General features: G+C 35.7%; 1 protein-coding gene across 7 annotated transcripts in view; it reads right to left on the bottom strand.

Annotated features, from left to right (window-relative positions):
- The window catches only part of VRK2 (VRK serine/threonine kinase 2), a 99,780-nt gene that overhangs the window by 65,402 nt on the left and 13,568 nt on the right, over positions 1-20,810 (bottom strand). The gene's annotated exons all lie outside the window — the stretch shown is intronic.

The following is a 20,810-nucleotide window of genomic DNA, read 5'->3' as shown; positions in this document are numbered from 1 at the left end:
AGAATAAAACTTTTAAAAATTCTTTAAAAAATGATCATCTAAGCCTAGGAATTATTCCAACATGAAGAATATATATTTCATAATTTAAGCTCATTTCAAGCAATCTTCATTTTGTTATTTAATATCTGCATTTTAGATATAGTAATTCAACTTCTAAAAACTCCACTGCTAAATTTATAGATCAAATCAACACTTTACATTCTTCTGTTTTCAAATCTTGATCAGGGAAGTTGACTGGTATATTTATTTGTATTGTGAAGTCTAGAACATTGTCATCCATCTACTCTTCATCAATTTATTCCTTCATTCATTCAACTAACCAATATTTATTTATCAAGAGGCTAGAAAATGTAAGGCATACCATGTTAAGCAATAGGATATTTGAAGGGAAGTAAAATGCAAAAGGTGAAACTAGTATGGAATGCAATTGAAAATCAGCACTTAGATTAAGAACAAGATCAAATTATTCAGGTATATTTTTTGTAAGCTTATCAAAATGCTCGTCACTACTCCCAACATTTTTCATTTTCTTCCTCCCAACTCTCTCATAACTGTTCCATTAATTCACATGATAGGTGCAAAAGTATATCACAACTTTACTCAACTATATAAATTGTACTTTAAAGTTGTACACATATACAATTTTATTAACCAGTCTTCAAAATTTTGATGTCAGCAATGCTATCAGCTAGTTGAAGAAATTAATTTTAGTGGATATTACATATAAATACTGAACTTAGATCATTTTACAGTAACAAAGAAACTGAACTTATTTATATCAATTAAATTCTTTTTTTCTTTTTTTTTTTTCATTTTTCTGAAGCTGGAAACAGGGAGAGACAGACAGACTCCCACATGCGCCCGACCGGGATCCACCCGGCACACCCACCATGGGGCGACGCTCTGCCCACCAGGGGGCGATGCTCTGCCCATCCTGGGCGTCACCATATTGCGACCAGAGCCACTCTAGCGCCTGAGGCAGAGGCCACAGAGCCATCCCCAGCGCCCGGGCCATCTTTGCTCCAATGGAGCCTTGGCTGCAGGAGGGGAAGAGAGAGACAGAGAGGAAAGCGTGGCGGAGGGGTGGAGAAGCAAATGGGCGCTTCTCCTGTGTGCCCTGGCCGGGAATCGAACCTGGGTCCTCCGCACTCAATTAAATTCTTTTTGAGAAGCATTCAATGGCACAACTAAGTGGAACAATGAGTTGATGCTTCTCTCTCTTAAAAAATATAAGTTTGCCTGACCTGGCAGTAGCACAGTGGATAGAGCATTGGACTGAGATGCAGAGGACTCAGATTCAAAACCCCAAGGTTGCCGGGCTTGAGCATGGGTTCATCCAGCTTGAGCATAGAATCAGACATGACCCCATGGTTGCTGGCTTGAGCCTAAAGGTCACTGGCTTGAAGCCCAAGGTTGCTGGTTGAGCCCAAGGTCGCTGGCTTGAGCAAGTGGTCACTCGCTCTGCTGTAGCTGCTTAGTCAAGGCATATATGAGAAAGCAATCAATGAACAACTAAGGAGATTAAGGAGCCACAAGGAAGAATTGATGCTTGTCATCTCTCTCCCTTCCTGTCTGTCAACCTTTTCTGTGCGTTTCTCTGTCTCTCTGTCACACGCACACACTCTCTCTCTCTCTCTCTCTCATACACACACACACAGCTATATATATAAAAAATATATATAATAAATTAATAAATAATTTTTAAAAATTATCTTTTCACATAAAGCCATTTCATTTTCATTCATGCAGTAGTCCCAAAGAAACTGCAGGAGCGGATTATTCATACCTCAGGAGGGGATAAAAGAACTTAAGAAAGTATACACAGAAGAAATAATCTAGTCCTGCTAGAGGAGAAGAGGTGAGACTAGCCTTTTCTCCCAGAAAATACCAAATTATTTTTACTACTATGATGCCCAAGGCTGGGGAGAAATAGCCCTGCCCTAATCCTGGTCCATTTCGTACAGTACCGACTCCAGACTATGGTCTTTGTTTTCTGAGGTATAAATTGGTAAAAACCATCCTGCTTCTAGTCTAAAAGAAAGTAGCTACAGCAGCAAATAAATCTTTAAGCCAAACAGAATAAAAGAAGCAGAAAAGCACAAGGGGAAAATGGGGATTTCAACTAGATACTAGATAAATAACGTATTATGTTGCTTTTGAGAAAAAAGATATCCAACCAGTACAAAGTCCTACTCCTTGCTGATTTCAATCAGTATATCACTACAACTGTATACCTGAATCTTCCTTTCATATCATTTCACATGAATATAATCATGTGTTGACATATACTTGAAACACTCCCATATTTGTCATTTGATAGCTACACAATGTCCTCTATAAACTTCCAAGTCAGATTATATTGAAGAGGCTAAATCCAAAATCAATTGACCAGAAAGCTCTTGGAGATGGATGTTAAACAAATAAATTGTCTTAGTTATCATGGAGTTCTCTTTACAGTAATCAATCAGTTAACTAATGAAACAAATATTTATTTTCCACTGTAAGCCAAGCCACATTCTAGCTAGTGAAATTAAATGATCACAAAAAACAGACATGGTATTTGCTTTTATAGTCCAGTGAAGAAATCACACATTCATCAAATACTCATACACAAGTGTAAAACTGTAATTATAATAAATGTTCAAGGGAGAGGTAGATGGTATTGTGAGAATGTAAACTTTAAGTTACATAAAAGAAAATGCTTGAGCAAGAGTACTTGGAGAGGTAGTAAAGGACTAGGTGAAAAATCTAGTTAATAATTTCTAATGAAAGGTTTTTAAAAGCTTGAGGTATATATGGGAGATCGGAAACACATAATTAGATTTGAATTCTGAACACATCTCTACACTACAATGTGGAGAACCGACTGAAGGGGAACCACAGTCGATATTAACAGATCAGTAAGGATTTAATTTGGTAGATCAGAGAAGAGAAGACTATAGCTTGACAAGAGCATCAATGTTAAATAAAAGGAAAATGAACAAATTCCAAAGATGTCTGAAACTGATAGGACTTAATAACAGAGGGAAAGGGATCTTATTTGGTAAGTTACAGCTTAACTGATCTACTAGGGGATGAGAAGAATGATCAGTCATCGAAAGTGATAGTGTTGAAAGTACAGTAGTCTCATCTCTTCACACTTAAATTTCCGATAAGAGGTTTGATGACCTGACAAGGAATATGCTTTGCACATTATGTGATATTTGCCTTTTTAACGTTTCTTTTCTACTAATTGGGAACCTCATCTGGTTTTTCCTTTGAGAAAACAAACCTCCCACTTTCCATGTGGACCCAGTGGAGCTGCCTGTTACAGCGTACCCTCCCTTATGTATCCCAGAGCTAGACACATGACCAAGGCTGGCTAATTGGAAAATACAAGCCCACTGGCCACAGTAAGCAGCAGTTCAGAAGCGGCAAAGTGCCCCAACCAGGTAAAACAGTCTTTCCTAGGATTTGATGTTAAAATGCTAAGTAAGATAAGACAGACCATAAGTTATAAGGATACCAAAGCCCTAGAAATAGTAGTGATCACTTTCCTCATTTAACAGGAAATAGAGTCTGAAAATCAAATCCAACACTGGGGAAAGTAGGGTTAACACAGAAAGAGAGAGCCTAGTGACCATGTTTCAGATTTATTCATATATAAAGCCAGAAAAGCCATGTACTTACCAGTTTCAAGAATAAATCCCCCCTTTTCTTTTCTTGTACTTACCAGTTACAAGAGTTAAAATCCTCTCTTGTGTTTCTAACATCGGCAACCAAGACTACACAGAGGCAACTTAAAAAATTAAAATATGATGAAGTCTGATAAAGAATGTCAATAGATTAGCATACTAGATAAACCAAGTCTTCCTCTACAAACAGGAGGCTGAATGAAATAGATCAATTTTTTCCTATAAATGCAGAGGTGACCTGCAAAAAGTGAGGAAGCCAAGGACGAAGAGAAGACTAGAAACCAGGGGGAGAGGTGCATGAGCACTGAGGTTTCAGGCCACGCTGCAGACCAGAGGAGCTGCTCAGCTGGGTAACCGAGAACATGAGTGCTAAAGCCCTCCTGTGAAGAGGAGAATGCCGCCTGATAATTTCTCCAAAGTTGTCTTCAGGAGTTTAGGCTAAAATTCACACTGCAATGTGGTTCAGGAACTCAAAACCAATAATAATTCGTAGTACCTGGCAAGGCAGAGAACAAATCATCTTCATGGGACACGTTGAACACACAGAATTACCAGAGAAAAAGCATGGCTAAAGATAAGTTAATGGTCTATAACTACAAAACAGAAAGAGAAAACAAACAAAAGGCATAAAACCCAAATGCTATATGGACAAAACTGAACCAATTGGTTTTAATTAGAAAACCCTCAGAGATCTAAGAAAGAGTGACTAAGAACAGAAAATAAATTAGAACTCCAAGAGAAAATCTGGAAGAAAGTTTGAATATGCAGTAACAAATATTGAAAACTACCCAAATATCTAACTTTGGGAGAATGTTTAACAAAATATATTAAAGTCCCAGTATTAAATACAATGCAGCAAAGCAAATGAATGAAATGCAGATACTGTAACATAGATATATTTTAAAGTTATATTGTAGAGAAGAAACCACATAAAACAGAATGCATACTTATTCTATTTACACAGATTTTAAAACCTGCAAACTTAAATCATATTTCTTTAGGGATGCATATAAACATATGGCCATAATGAAAAACTGTAAAATGGAAACCATAAATAGTTGAGAGTGTTGTTACTACTACAAGGGAGGGAAGAAGTGTTAAGAATTTCTGGAGTTCTGGATTTTTTTAGATTATACACTTGAATTGTATTTGTTTTGAGTTACACTTTTTTGATAAACTATATGTTTATACTGTTTGTGCTTTTCTACATATTAATATATACATAATACATAGATAACATTAATATATTTAAAACCTAATAAAGAGACACAATGGCAGATTAGGTTGAGCTAGAAAGAGAACTAACTAGTGAAGCAAATTAGAGCTGAGGAAATAATCCTCTACTGACAAAATTCTTCAGAATTAATGTTGAGAAAGAGTTCTCTAGTCACAAAAAAAGCTAAAAGAATTCATAACCACTAGACAGGCCTTTCAAGAAATGTTTAAGAAAGTTATTAAGCTGATATGAAAAGATGAGAATTATTAAAATAAAAACATACAAAAGTATAAAACTAGCTAGTAAAGGTAAATATATAGTTAAATTCAAAATATATTAACATATATAGTGGGTAAATCCCTAATGAACATACATGCAAAAATAAAAAATACTAGTGAACTGAATTCAATAGTACCTTAAAGGATCCTATACCATGATGAAGGGAATTTATTCTTGGGATGCAAAAATGGTTCAATATATGCAAATCAATCAATGTGATATACCATATAACAAATTGAAAAATAAAAATCATAAGGTCATCTCAACATGTACTGAAAAGATATATGGAAAGGTTCAACATCCTTTTATGATTAATAAATTCAATAAAAAGGAAAGAACTGAAAAAAACAAAAAAAACTTTTTCTCAAATAGTTGAGTATAAGAAGGACATACCTCGACATAAAGGCTAATTATGAGAAACCCACACCCAACATTATATCCAATAGTGAAAAGCTGAAAGCTTTTCCTCTAAGAACAGGAACAGTACATTTTATTCAACACAGTATCTGAAATCCTAGCCAGAGAAATTAGGCAAGAAAAAGAAACATACGGCATCCAAACAGAAAAGAAAAAATGTAAAATTGTGTCTGTGGATTATACAATATTATATAGAAAAACTCTAAAGACTCCACACATACACCCCCCCAAAACTGTTAAACTAATAAAAAATACAGTTAAGTGGCAGAATACAAAATCAATATATAAAAATCTGTTGAATTTTTATATCCTAAAATTAGCTATCAGAAAGAGAAATTAAGCAAACAATCCCATTTGCAATAACATGAAAAAGAATAAATTACTTAGAAATAAATTTAACCAGGATATAAAAGATCTATATACTGAAAACATAAACATTAATAAAAAGAAATAGAAAATACACAATAAATTGAAATATATTCCATGCTCATGGATCAAAAGAATTTCTACACTACCCAGAACAATCAACATATTCTATGCAATCCCTGTCAAAACTTCAATGGCATTTTTTTAAAAAAGAATTCTAAAATTTATAGGAGACCATAAAAGATCACAATTAGCCATAGGATACTAAACAAGAAGAACAAAGCTAGAGGCATTTAAACTAGAGTATGAAGCTATAGTAATCAAACAGTATGGTAGTGGCAAAAACCAAACAAACACACAGATCAATGACACAGAACACAGAGTACAGAAATAAACCCATGCATGCCTGGTTGATTGATTTTTAACAAAGAAGTCAAGAATATACAATAAAGGAAGGTAGCTCTTCAATAAATGATTCTGGGAACACTGGATAGCTATATGCAAAAGAATTCAAGTGGACCCCATCTTAAACTGTACATAAAAATTACCTCAAAATGGTGAAAAGATTGAAGAATAAGAAAAAAAACACAAAATGCCAACAAGAAAACATAGGCTAAGTTTCTTCATAATCATCTTGGCAGTGATTTTTGGATTTGACACCAAAAGCAAAGGCAACAAAAGCAAACATAAATAAGTGGGACATATCAAACTAAAAATCTTCTGCACAGAAAAGGAAACCAACAACAAATTAAAAAAGCAAACTACAGAATGGAAGAAAACATTTACAAACCACATGTCCAGTGAGGAGTTAATATCAAAATATACAAAGGATTCATACAACTCAATGGAAAAAAATAAAGGCAAATAACCCAATTTGAAAATGGACAAAGAGCTGAATAGACTTTTTTCCAAAAGGACATCCAAATAGCCAACAGGTACATGAAAAGGTGCTCACAACAACTAATCATCAAGGAAATGCAAATTAAAACCACAATGAGATTCATACCTGTTAGCAAGGCTATTATCAAAAGAGATAAAAAATGCTAGTGAGGATGTGAAGAAAAGGGAATCTTATGTACTCTTGATATGAATGTAAACTGGTACAGACACTATAGAAAAGAGTATAGAGGTTCATCAAAAAATTAAATATAGCATATATTTATATATCTAAGTCAAGCCAGGCAGAGAAAAAAAATACCATATGACCTCACTCATTTGAGGAATCCAATGAACAATGTGAACTGAGCAACAGAACAGAGGCAGAGGTGGGATCAAAGGGACCAAAGGGAAAGTGGTCAGAGGGAAAGCAGAAGAGAAGATGAGATCAGAGAAGGGAAAGAGATTAATGAAATTATATATACATAATACAGCGTTATAGAGAACAGGACAGCAAATTCTGGAGGGAAGGGGGTAAGGCATTGGGGGAAGGGAGCATGGGGAGAGCCAAGGGGGAATAAGGGGGTGAGGGGAGATATATTGGGTGGGAAACTTGAATCTATATAAACACAAATTAAAATCATAAAAAATAAATTAAAATGTAAACACTCAAAAAAAATTAAATATAGGCCTGACCAGGCGGTGGCGCAGTGGACAAAGCGTCAGACTGGGACACAGAGGACCCAGGTTTGAAACCCTGAGGTTGCCAGCTTCAGTGCAGGATCATCCGGCTTAAGCACAGGCTCATCAGCTTGAGTGCAGGGTTGCTGGCTTGAGCGTGGGATTGTAGATATGACCCCATGGTCACTGGTTTGAGCCCAAAGGCCACTGGCTTGAAGTCCAAGGTTGCTGGCTTGAGCAAGGGGTCACTTGCTCTGCTGTAGCCCTCCAGTCAAGGCACATAATTAGAAAGCAATCAATGAACTAAGGTGCTGCAACGAAAAATTGATGCTTCTCATCTCTCTCCCTTCCTCTCTGTCTGTCCCTATTTGTCCCTCTCTCTGACTCTCTCACTATCTCTGTCAAAAAAAAAAAAAATTAAATATGGGACTACCATATGATCCAGCAATCCCACAAGGAAAACAAAATTCTTATTTTAAAAAGATATCTGCACTTCCATGTTCATTGCAGCAGTATTCACAATAGCCAATAGCCAACATATGGAAAAAAGAGAAATCTTTTTACCCAGAAGTACTAGAACTGAACATCTGCATGCAAAATAAATGTGGTCACTGACTTTACGTAAATTTTAACTAAAAATAATTCATAGACCTGAATGGAAAACTCAAAATTATAAATAATCTAGAAGATAACATAGGTGAAAATCTAGGTGACCTAGGGTGATGTGTTATTAAATACAATACCAAAAGCACATCTATGAAAGAAAAAAATGATTAGTCGGACTTCAATGAAATAAAAAGTTTCTGCTCTGAATAAGACACCATTAAGATAATGAATAAAACTGCCCACAGTCTGGAAGAAAATACTGAAAACACATATTTAATAATAATGCATCAATAGTGGTTAATAAATGGTAACAATGTACGACTAATTCAAGACACCAATCCAAAATTATATAAATGTTTAAACTATCTGATAAAGACTTTTGAGGAACTATTATAAAAATGTTCCAGAAAGTAAAGGCAAACACTTTTGAAACAAATGGAAAGACAAATCAATGCAGCAAAGACATAAAATATACAAAAAAAAATAATACTTTTAGAACTGAAAAAAATACAATGACTGAAAACTTTTTAAAATTTATTACTGGACTCAACTGGAATATGGAGATAACACATGAGACAGTCACTGAGCTTGATATGATGGGTCAATAAAAATTTATCCAACTTGAAAAACAGCAAGATAGAACATGAAAATGTTGAACAGAACCTCAGGAGCCTGTAGGCAATAACAAACATTTAACACTCATGGTATTGAAGTTCAGGAATAGAAAGAGTGTGGTGATGAAAAAATATTTGACAAAATAACAGATAAAATGTCCTGAGTTTTATATATACAAAAACCTCGTTCAGTGAATCACCAGCAAGATAACCCCAAAGAAATCAACACCAAGACATATATAATTAAACTGCTAAAAGCTAAATACAAAGAAAAATCTTGAAAGGAACCAGAGTAAAACAATGCATTAACTGTAGGGGAACAATGACTCAAATGTCTGTGAATGACTCAAATGTCTGTGAAACCACAAAGACCAAAGAAAAGTGTCACAACATGTTTGAAGTGCTGAAAGAAACAATTGGTAATCCAATATCTACCAAAAAATATCTTTCAGGAATTAAAGCTAAATAAAGACGTTCTTAGTTTAAGAAAAACTATGAGAATCCATAGCCAGCAGAACTGCTACACAAGAATTGCTAAAGGGAGATATTAGGAAGAAAGGGATCATGCAAGAATGTGAATGACCAGGAAATAAAGAAAAATGGTAAATATATAAAATAATGTAACGGATTATGCTTCTCTTCAGTTAAAATGTTTGACAGTAGAAGTAAAAATTAGAACGTGGTTAGCGGGGTTTTTCAATGAATACAGATGAAACATATGACAATTATATTAAAATGTGCGGGATGCCACCAAGAAAGGGTTTAGAAAAAAATTCCAGTATTGAATACTGGAATACAAAAGAAGAAAGGTTCACATAAGTAAATCTTCACTTAGAAACACTAGAAAGAGCAAACTAAACCCAAAGCAAACAAAAAGAAAAAAGAAAAACACCCAGAAATCAATAAAATTGAAGACAGAAAAACAGTAAATCTATGAAACCAAGAGTTGTTTATTTAAAATGACCAATTAAATTGATAAACCCATATCAAGACTGACAAAAAAGAGAAAATATAAAACTATAAAACCTGCTGGCATTAAAAGTCTAATAAACCAATACTATGAACAATTTTATACATATAAATTTGACAATTTAGATGAACTGGAGCAATTTCTTAAAAACTATAAACTACTAAAAGATGTCTAAGATGAAATAAATGACCACATTAGTCCTAAAACTACTAAACCAAGTAAAATAAAGGGTTTAAAAAAAAAAACTCTTCAGAAAAAGGTATCTCTAAGCCTAGCTGGCTTCATTATAGAATTCTACAAAACATTTAAAAAAGGAATAACATCAATTCTACATATTCACTTCCAAAAAGCAGAAAATAAGAGAGTAATGCACAGTTTATTTTATGAAGCCAGCATTACCCTAAAACCAAAACCAGACACAGAGTAAGAAAAAAAACCCCACAAAACAAGGAGAAAAATAAACCTAAACCAATAGCTCTCATGAAAAAGCATTTGACAAAATTCATACCCATTCTTGATAAGAAAAAAAAACAAAAAACAAAAAACTCTGTACCAAGGGAGAGCTCCCTCAATTTGATTAAAAAAAAAAAAATCTACAAATAAACCTATAGCTAATCTCATACTAAACAATGATACACTCAATGCTTTCTCCCGTAAAATTAGGTCCAAGTCAAGGATGTGCACTTTCACCACTCCTATTCATCAGGTACTTGAAGTCCTAGCCAGAGCAATGAGTCAAGAAAAATAAGTAAGACATACAGATTAAAAGAAATAAATTGGTCCTTATTTGCAGATGACATGATCGTCTATACATAGAGAATCCCATAGAGATCGTCTATACCTAGCAGCTCCCCCAAAACGAGAACTAGTAAGTAAGTTTACCAAGATCATGGGATATAAGGTCAACACACATAACAACTGCATTTCTATATAGTAATAATGTACAATTAGAAACCAACATTACAAAAGCAACATCATTTTCAGTAGCACAAAAAATGTAAAAGAAAATCTTACATGTACAGCTAACAGGGCATATATAGAGTCAATAAACTAAAAACTACAAAATGCTGAAGAAAGAAACCAAAGACCTGAAGAAATGGAGACGTGTATTTGTGGATTAGAAGACTAAGCACAGTAAAAATGCCAATTAGCTTCAAATTTACCTACAGGTTTAAATCAATACCAACACAATTTCAGCATTTTTTTCCCTGTAAATAAAGATAAATTGATTATAAAATGAATAAGGAAAGGCAAGAGCTGGAAGAGCTAATATAATTTTTAAGGAGAGCAATGTAGAAGGAATCACACTACCCAAATGTCCTTCAATGTCACAAGGACATTGCATAAACAAATTGGTACATGCATACAATACATTACTACTTGGCAATAAAAAGAAATGAACTGAATTACTTATATGCACAAAAACTTTGATGAATCTCAAAGGTATTATGCTAATTTTAAAAAATCCAATCTCAAAAGCTTACATACTATACAATTATATTTATAAAAATTATATTTCTTAAAATGACAAAACTGTAGTTCACAGTTGTCCGTGGTTAGGGGTAAAGGAAAGGTGTACAAAGACATAGTATAAAGAAGATTTTAGGAGTGAGGAATTGTTTTTGTATCCTAATTGTGGTGGTGGTGATGTGTTAAAATTCATAGAAATATATACATACAAAAAAGTAAACTTTTCTCAGTTTTAAGAACCATCATCTGGAAAAACTAAGTTTGGACTAAACTAAGAGGATCATTTAACCAAAGATCACTGAAGAAGCCACACAGAGACTGGTAGGAAAAGCAGAAAAGTGGAGAGGGCTGCCCAGCTCCCAGGAGTGAACGGCAGCCCAAAGGGATTCATGTGGAAGGAAGTGAGTTTAGCTGAGAGGGGAGGATCCTGGACCTCAGGAACGAGGCCCCAGCCTGCAGCCCTAGAGCCTAGAGGAGGCGTTTGGATGGTATTTAGCTGCGAAACAGGCCAAGATACTGTTTGCGAGAAAGAGGCAGATTTTCTCAGACCCAGGATTTTTCTAAAAGGGACTGTGCACAAAACCTCTTACACAACCACACACCCTGGCCTCTGGGAGAAGGAGAGAGATGAGAGGACTGGAGTAGCAGGAAGAGTGTGTGATCTAAGAGGCATAGGGAGAAATACTTTGAGGGACAGCCACCCTAACCCCTGGGCTAAGTCAGTTCCCAAATCTAAAGTGAATATTTCTCCTGGAACCAGCAATACCAGCAAAGTGAAGCAGGTCACCAGCCAAACACAAGCTCTCCTGCTGCACTCAGAGCACAGTTGCTTAGACAGCAGTTCTCAACCTGTGGGTCGCGACCCCGGGGGGGGGGGTCGAACGACCAAAACACAGGGGTCGCCTAAAGCCGTCGGAAAATACATATTTATTATACAATACATTTTTAAATAAAATATGTATTTCCGATGGCTTTAGGCGACTCCTGTGTTTTGGCTGTTCGACCCCTGCCGGGGTCGCGACCCACAGGTTGAGAACCGCTGGCTTAGAAGCAGGGAGCCAACAGAGATACAGTATTGAGTGATAAGGTCTGAGCTCCATCACCCCCACCCACACTGCTGAGTGCTCACCAGAGGGCGGGTAGTGGTGGGACGCAGAAGTACGGTCCTGTCAGCAGGGGCGGAATCCCAGAGAGCTGAATCTGAGACCCAGTGTGAGGTCAGTACTGCCATGCAAGGGCAGAGGCTGAGGTCGGCTGTGGGGGGTGGAAGGGGCCCACCAAAGCAGTTCAACTCGAAGCTGCAGGCTGCATGAGCAAGAGCGGTCCCGTTGGTAGTCCCTCCAGCAGGGGCAAGACAAAAGCCAGAACTGGCTGGGCCTGCAGCTGAGCACAGGTACGCAGCCGCACCCAGGGGATGGAGACTCGCAGCCTGACCCGCGAATGAGCCCCACTGATAGGGGCGGGGTGAAGGCCAAGGCCAGCCAAGGCTTGTAGCATGGGCACGTGAACAGTCCAGCCCACAAAGCAGAGGCGGAAACCGCAGCCGAAACCGCAGCAACTGCCATAGCGGGCTGGCACCAGCAACGCCAGTATCTGAACACCTGAGGCAGCAGCAGAGGGGGTGAAAGGCCTGCAAACAGACCACACCTAGGGAACAGAGAGGCCACACCCTTCTTATACACAGACAAAATGGAAGGCAGAGAAATGCAACCCAAATGAATCAAGAGAAATCCCCACAAAAGGACTTGAATGAGTTGGTATAACCAAATTACCAGATGCAGAGTTTAAAATAATGATTTTTGGGATGCTCAAAGATCTTACAGCAACAATGGAAGGACATACGAGCACCTAAATAAAGAGATAGCAAGTATAAAAAAGGACATTTAAATAATAAAAAAAAATCAGAAATGACAAATACAATATCAGAAATGAAGACCACACTGGAAGGAATTAAAAGCAGGATGGATGAAGCTGAGGATCAAATCAGCAAGTTAGAGGACAAGATAAACGAAGGCACGGAAGCAGAGCAGCAAAAAGAAAAGAGACTCAAAAAGTCTGGGAAAACTCTAAGAGAGCTCTGTGATAACATGAAGAGAAAAAACATAAGCATCATAGGGGTTCCTGAAGAAGAAAAAAAACAAGGCATAGAGACCTTGTTCAAAGAAATCATAGCTAAAAACGTCCCTAAATTGATGCAGGAAAAAATTACACAGGTTCAAGAAGCACAGAGAATTCCATTAAAGAAAAACCCAAAGAAATCTATACCAAGACACATCATAATTAAAATACTAAAGCTAAGAGATAAAGAAAGAATACTAAAAGCTGTAAGAGAAAAGCAGTCTATTACCTACAGAGGAGCTCCCATAAAGATGACCTCTGACTTCTCAACAAAAACACTTGAGGCCAGAAGGGAATGGCAAGAAACATCCAAAGTAATGCAGAACAAGAGCCTACACAACCAAGACTTCATTAGCCAGCAAGGCTATCGTTTAAAATTGAAGGAGAAACAAAGTTTCCCGGACCAAAAAAAAAAAAAAAACCAACTCAAGGAATTCATTACAACCAAACCAATGCAGCAAGAAATGTTAAGGGGTCTGTTGTAAACCAAGAAAAAAAAGGGGGGGGGAGAATATAGTAAAAGCAGAATGTAGCTTTAAAGAATAAAATGGCAATAAACAACTACATATCAATAATAAACTTAAATGTAAATGTATTAAATGATCCAATCAAAAAACATAGGGTAGCTGTGTGGATAAGAAAACAGGACCCATATATATGCTGTCTACAAGAGACAAACCTCAAAACAAAAGATACACATAGACTGAAAGTAAAAGGTTGGAAAAAATAATTTCATGCAAATGGAAATGAAAAAAAAGCTGGGGTAGCAATACTTATACCTGACAAAATAGACTTTAAAACAAAGGCTATAGTAAGAGATAAATAAGGTCACTACATAATGATAAAGGGAGAAATCCAACAGGAAGATATAACCATTATAAATATCTATGTACCTAAAATAAGAGCACCTAAATATATAATATAAAGCAGACTTTGATGGATATAAAGGGTGAGATCAACAGCAATAGTATAATAGTAGGAGATTTCAATACTCCACTAACATCATTGGATAAATCCTCAAGAAAGAAAATTAACAAAGAAACAGCAGAATTAAAGAACACACTAGATCAACTAGATTTAATAGATATCTTAAGAAACTTTCACCCTAAAGCAGCAGAATATACATTCCGTGCAAGTGCTCATGGTACATTCTCCAGGATAGACCACATGTTAGGGCACAAAAGGGGTCTCAAAAATTTTAAGAAGATTAAAATCATATCAAGCATCTTCTTTAATTACAATGACATGAAACTAGAAATCAACCACAACAGAAAAACTGAAAAATACTCAAACACTTAGAAACTAAACAGCATGTTATTAAATAACGAATGGATTAACAATGAGATCAAAAAAGAAATAAAAAAATTCCTAGAAACAAATGATAATGAGCATACAACAACTCAAAAATTTGGGACACAGCAAAAACAGTACTGAGAAGGAAGTTCATAGCATTACTGGGATACCTTAAGAAGCTAGAAAAAGCTCAAATAAACAACTTAACCCTGCATATAAAAGAACCAGAGAAAGAACAGCGAGTAAAGCCCAGAGCTAGTAGAAGAAAGGAAATAATAAAGATCAGAGCAGAAATACATGACATAAAGGCTAAAAAAAAATACAGAGGATCAATGAAACCAAGAGCTGGTTCCTTGAAAAGGTAACTAAGATTGATGAACCTTTAACCAGACTTACCAAGAAAAAAAGAGAGAGGACTCAAATAAATAAAATTAGAAATGAGAGTGGAGAAATAACAACTCACACAACAGAAATACAAAGAATTGTAAGAAAATACTATGAAGAACTGTATGCCAAAAATTGGATAATCTAGGTCTGTGGTGGGCAAACTCATTAGTCAACAGAGCCAAATACCAACAGTACAACAACTGAAATTTCTTTTGAGAACCAAATTTTTTAAACGTTTTATATATGTAGGTACATTGTTATTAACTTAATTAGGGTACACTGTACTCCTAAGCTGGCCTTTGAGCCACACTCAAGGTGCCCAAGAGCTGCATTGTGGCTCACCAAGCCGCAGATTGCCAACCACTAACCTAGGATAAATGGACAAATTCATTGAAACATATAATCTTTCAAAAATCAATCTGGAAGAATCAGAACTCAGATCAAATAGAACAAATGAGATCGAAACAGTTATAAAAAAAAAACTCCCAACAAACAATACCCCTGGGCCAGATGGCTTCATAGGTGAATTCTACCAAATATTCAAAAACTAACTCCTATCCTTCTCAAGCTATATCAAAAAGTTCAAGAGGAAGGAAGATTTCCAAGCTCGTTTTATGAGGTGAGCATAATTCTGATTCCAAAACCAGGCAAAGACAATACAAAGAAAGAAAATTATAGGCCAATATAACTAATGAATTTAGATGCTAAAATCTGCAACAAAATATTAGCAAACCGGATCCAGCAATATATGAAAAAAAATCATACATCATAATCAAGTGGGATTTATTATGGAGAGGCAAGGCTGATACAATTGTTTCACAAATCAATCAACATAAACAAAAGGAAGAAGAAAATCACATGATTATATTAATAGATGCAGAAAAAGCATTGGATAAAATCCAGCACCCATTTATGATCAAAACTCTCAGCAAAGCGGGAATACAGGAAACATACCTCAACATGATAAAGGCCATCTATGACAAACCCACGGCCAACATCATTCTCAATGGGCAAAAGTTAAAAGCAATTCCCTTAAGATCAGGAACAAGGCAGGGGTGCCCCCTTTCACCACTCTTATTCAACATTGTTCTGGAAGGCCTAGCCACAGCAATCAGATAAGAAGAAGAAATAAAAGGCATCCAAATTGGAAAAGAAGAAGTAAAACTATCATTATTTGCAGATGATATGATACTGTATATAGAAAACCCTAAAGTCTCAGTCAAAAAACTACTTGACCTGATAAATGAATTCAGCAAGGTGGCAGGATATAAAATTAATACTCAAAAATCAGAGGCATTTTTATACACCAACAATGGACTGTCAGAAAGAGAAATTAAGGAAACAATCCCCTTCACTATTGCAACAACAACAAAAAAAGTACTTAGGAGTAAATTTAACCAAGGAGATTAAAGACTTGTACTTGGAAAATTATAAAACATTGATAAAAGAAATCAAAAAAGATACAGACAAGTAGAAGTATATACCGTGTTCATGGATAGGAAGAATAAACATCATTAAAATATCTATATTACCCGAAGAATTTATAAATTCAATCTAATACCAGTTACAATACCAATGACATACTTAAAAATATACAACACATATTCCAAAAATTTATATGAAACCAATAAAGAACACGAATAGCCTCAGCAATCTTGAAAAAGAAGAATAAAGTGGGAGATATCACACTTCCTGATATCGAGTTATACTACAAGGCCAGTGTATTCAAACCAGCTTGGTACTGGCATAAGAACAGGCATATAGATCAATGGAACAGAACAGAGAACCCAGAAATAAACCCACACCTTTATGGACAATTGATATTTGACAAAGGAGGTAAGAGCATACAATGGAGTAAAGACAGCCTCTTCAACAAATGGTGTTGGGAAAATTGGACAGCTACCTGCAAAAAAATGAAACTAGACCACCAACTTACACCATTTACAAAAATAAACTCAAAATGGATAAAATACTTAAATGTGAGCCATAAAACCATAAGTATCTTAGAAGAAAACATAGGCAGTAAGCTCTCTGACATCCCTCGCAGCAAAATATTTGCTGATTTATCTCCACGGGCAAGTGAAATAAAAGACAGGATAACCAAATGGGACTATATCAAACTAAAAAGATTTTGCACAGCTAAAGACTATATGAACAGAATAAAAAGACAAACTACACAATGGGAGAACATATTTGATAATATGTCTGATAAGGGGTTAAAAACCAAAATTTATAAAGAACTTCTAAAACTCAATACCAGGATGATAAACAATCCAATCAAACATGGACAAAAGATATGAATAGACACTTCTCCAAAGAGGACATACAGATGGCCAATAGACAGATGAAAAAATGTTCAACATCACTAATCATTAGAGAAATGCAAATTAAAACCAGAATGAGATATCACTATCACCTCACACCAGTCAGAACGGCACTCATTAATAAAACAACACATAGTGCTGATGAGGATGAGAAAAGGGAACCCTCCTGCACTGCTGGTGGGAATGCACACTGGTGCAGCCACTGTGGAAAACAGTATGGAGATTCCTCAAAAAATTAAAAATGGTACTGCCTTTTGATCCAGCCATCCCACTTTTAGGAATATATCCCTAGAACACTGATTCAAAAGAAAAAATGCACCCCCATGTTTATTGCAGCATTGTTCACAATAATGAAGATCTAGAAACAACCCAAGTGTCCGTCAATGGACGAGTGGCTTAAAAAGTGATGGTACATATACACAATGGAATACTATGAGGCCATGAAAAAGAAGGAAATATTATCTTTTGCAACAACATGGATGGACCTGGAAACTTATGCTAAGTGAAATAAGCCAGGCAGAGAAAGAAAAATATGATATGACCTCACTCATTTGAGGAATCCAATGAACTATGTGAACTGAGGAACGGAATTGAGACAGAGGAGAGAGATCAAAGGGACCAGAGGGAAAGAGGACAGAGGGAAAGGGGATGATAGGATGGGATAAACCTGAAAGGAAGGGGGGAGAGGGCAAGGGAGATGTTGAGGGGAATACCAGGGAGGGGGGATGCATTTGGGGCAACACTAGAATCTATGTAAACACAATCAATTAAATCAGTACAAAAAAGTAAACTTTTCTCTATATTAGTTTTAAAACAATATTAACAAAAAAGATACAAATTATAATTATAATACAAAGTAAAATATTCTTAGTAACAAAACAGTCAAAGCCTGACCAGGCAGTGGTGCAGTGGATAGAGCGACAAACTGGGATGCAGGGACTCAGGTTCAAAACCCCAAGGTTGCCAGCATGAGAGTGGGCTCATCAGGCTTGAGCACAGGTTCACCAGCTTGAGCACAGGGTCGCTGGCCTGAGCCAAAGGGTCACTGGCTTGAGCACGGGTCACTCTGCTGTAGCCTCCTCTCCCCCTGGTCAAGGTCCATATAAGAAAGCAATCAAGGAACAACTAAGGAGCCGCAAGGAAGAATTGATGCTTCTCAACCCTCTCTCTTCCTGTGTTTATCAGTCCCTTTCTCTCTGTCTCACACACACACACACACACACACACACACAAACAGGCAAAAACATTGTTGAAAATATACCATGTACAACTTTAGCAGAAAAGACAAAAAGGAAAATGGTAGGCTTCAAGGGGAAGGTGGACTTCAAATAAACACAATTTGATGATGTAGAAACTGAGATAGCATGTAGATGATAAAGAGAAAAGCAGTACAAGCAAGATCATCTTGGTATTTATTTGCAGCAATGGATTCCAAGCCTAAGCCATATAAAAATTCTTGCTTTTCAAATTTGCTAAATCACCACACACCTAATTTTTAAAATGAGTTCTGGTATAGTTGGGGGGAAAAGCTTATTCACTATAATGCTGTTAAAACCCTCCAAATATAAATTATTTCTTATTAAAAATTCAACTTTGTACTTCATTGGTTTTTACAGCACAATAAGTTATCTTCAAACTCACTTGGCAATGAAATGTTTGTGCCATATTAAATTCTATCACTACATTTTTATTTGGTTTTATTAAACTTTTGCCATTATATCCTTGTTTAGCTCACTTAATGATTTTTACTATGGAATGTAAAACAGTTTTTTAAAAGTACTTGATTTACTCTTTACTTACATGTGCATGAAAAATCTTGATCATTTATTGTCTTGATTCTTTTAAGTATTTTTCTTTTGGCAACTGATTATGGGGTTTTTGTCAATGATATTCTTTAGTACAGGATTTTAGACTGTTTTTATCTAATGTAATAACTGGCAACTGTTTTATAAACTGACACACTAAATTTATGTTATTGTTATTCTTCGTTGCTCTCTCCTTCGCCAATTGCTTATTGGTATGGTATATATTACATACTTTCTTTTTCATTTTATAATAGACTATCTTTCAATCCACTTATCTATTTCCCAAACACTTAACGTTGATAAAGATTCTGGCAAATGGCAGAAAGAGCAAATGCTTGAGTAGGCAACAATAATGTCTGTTATGGGTCAGGGGGAGATGGGGGTGAAAGAGGGTAGAGAGGGGATAGATGATGATGGAGAGACACTTGACATGGGGTGGGGACCATACAATGCAATATATAGATGAAGTATAGCACTGTGCACCTGAAACCTGTTTAATTTTATTAACCAGTGTTACACCAAAAATTAAATAAAAAATGTTTAAACATTAAAAAAAGGACCACTAATATACTCTAATTCAGATGTTCTCATTATTGGTATTACTACCTAAATCTATTTTGAGCTTGCCTGAAGGGCTAAACTTTTTTAACTTTTAACCCTATAATTCTTAATCACAATACATTATATACTTTAGAAATCTGAACTGTATCATAAAATTCTATGTTCCTAACTCCAACTTTCAATAACCTGTTTTTATTTTGTATCATCACATCTTTTCTTAATAATATAATTCATTATCTCTTGTAAGTCTCCTTCAATTATATACTTTCAGGTCTACTTTATCTTTGTGGTAATATGTTATGAAATCATTTCAGATTTCCTAAGACCTCAAATGTTTCCTTCTATCTTTTAAGAGACATTCAATTTTGCCAGATAGTATATTGGAAAAATAGCCACATTTCTCTTAGTTATCATGAAGTATTTCTATTTTCAGTCTATGGTTCGGTTACAAGCTGAAGCAGTTCTTGACCTCCCTATCTGAAACGACATAGTAAATTCTATATTTTGTTTTAAAAGCCCTACATAAGAGCTTTAGTCCTGCCCTCGCTTTCTGAAACACTAACATTAATTCTAAAGTCAGGTTTCAAATACGGGAAATCTTCCCTATATCTTTCACTATGATCTCTATTTTACAGGTCTTTTACCTTTTAATGTGATATTCTTATTATCCAAACATACACAAACAGATAATAGAACCATCACTTTTTTCTTCTTGATGATCTCTTTGTTGTTTTTCTCTCAGATTTGCTTGCTTTGCTCATTATTGCTCTGCTCAGCTGAGCCAACTCTTTCCCTAAAGCCTGTTTCCATGTTTCTGTATCTCTCACCATTTTCAGGATCTAACAGGTCTTTAGGATCAAAGAAACTTAAAAGTTCCTCTCCCAATAAAAACATAAATTCCATAATGCATTCAATTTACATTAAAGCAGTTAATTTCAGAACATTTATACCTCTTCTCCAGTTTCTGCTGGAGTAGAAATCATAAAAGTCTATACAATATTTTTATTCCCCTTGATATCACACAGCAACATTTACCCATTAGATACACAACTTTGTTTTACTTTCTTCTCACTTTTCCTGAAATGTACTGGGTGAGAATTTTTTAGCAGGTTTTAGTACTTTTCCTTCTACCATCCTAACAATATGCAAGGGA

Source organism: Saccopteryx bilineata, chromosome 3 (assembly GCF_036850765.1).
Source record: "Saccopteryx bilineata isolate mSacBil1 chromosome 3, mSacBil1_pri_phased_curated, whole genome shotgun sequence".
NCBI lineage: Eukaryota > Metazoa > Chordata > Mammalia > Chiroptera > Emballonuridae > Saccopteryx > Saccopteryx bilineata.
Note: the sequence above shows the minus strand (reverse complement) of the source record. Positions and strands in the feature narration are given on the sequence as shown.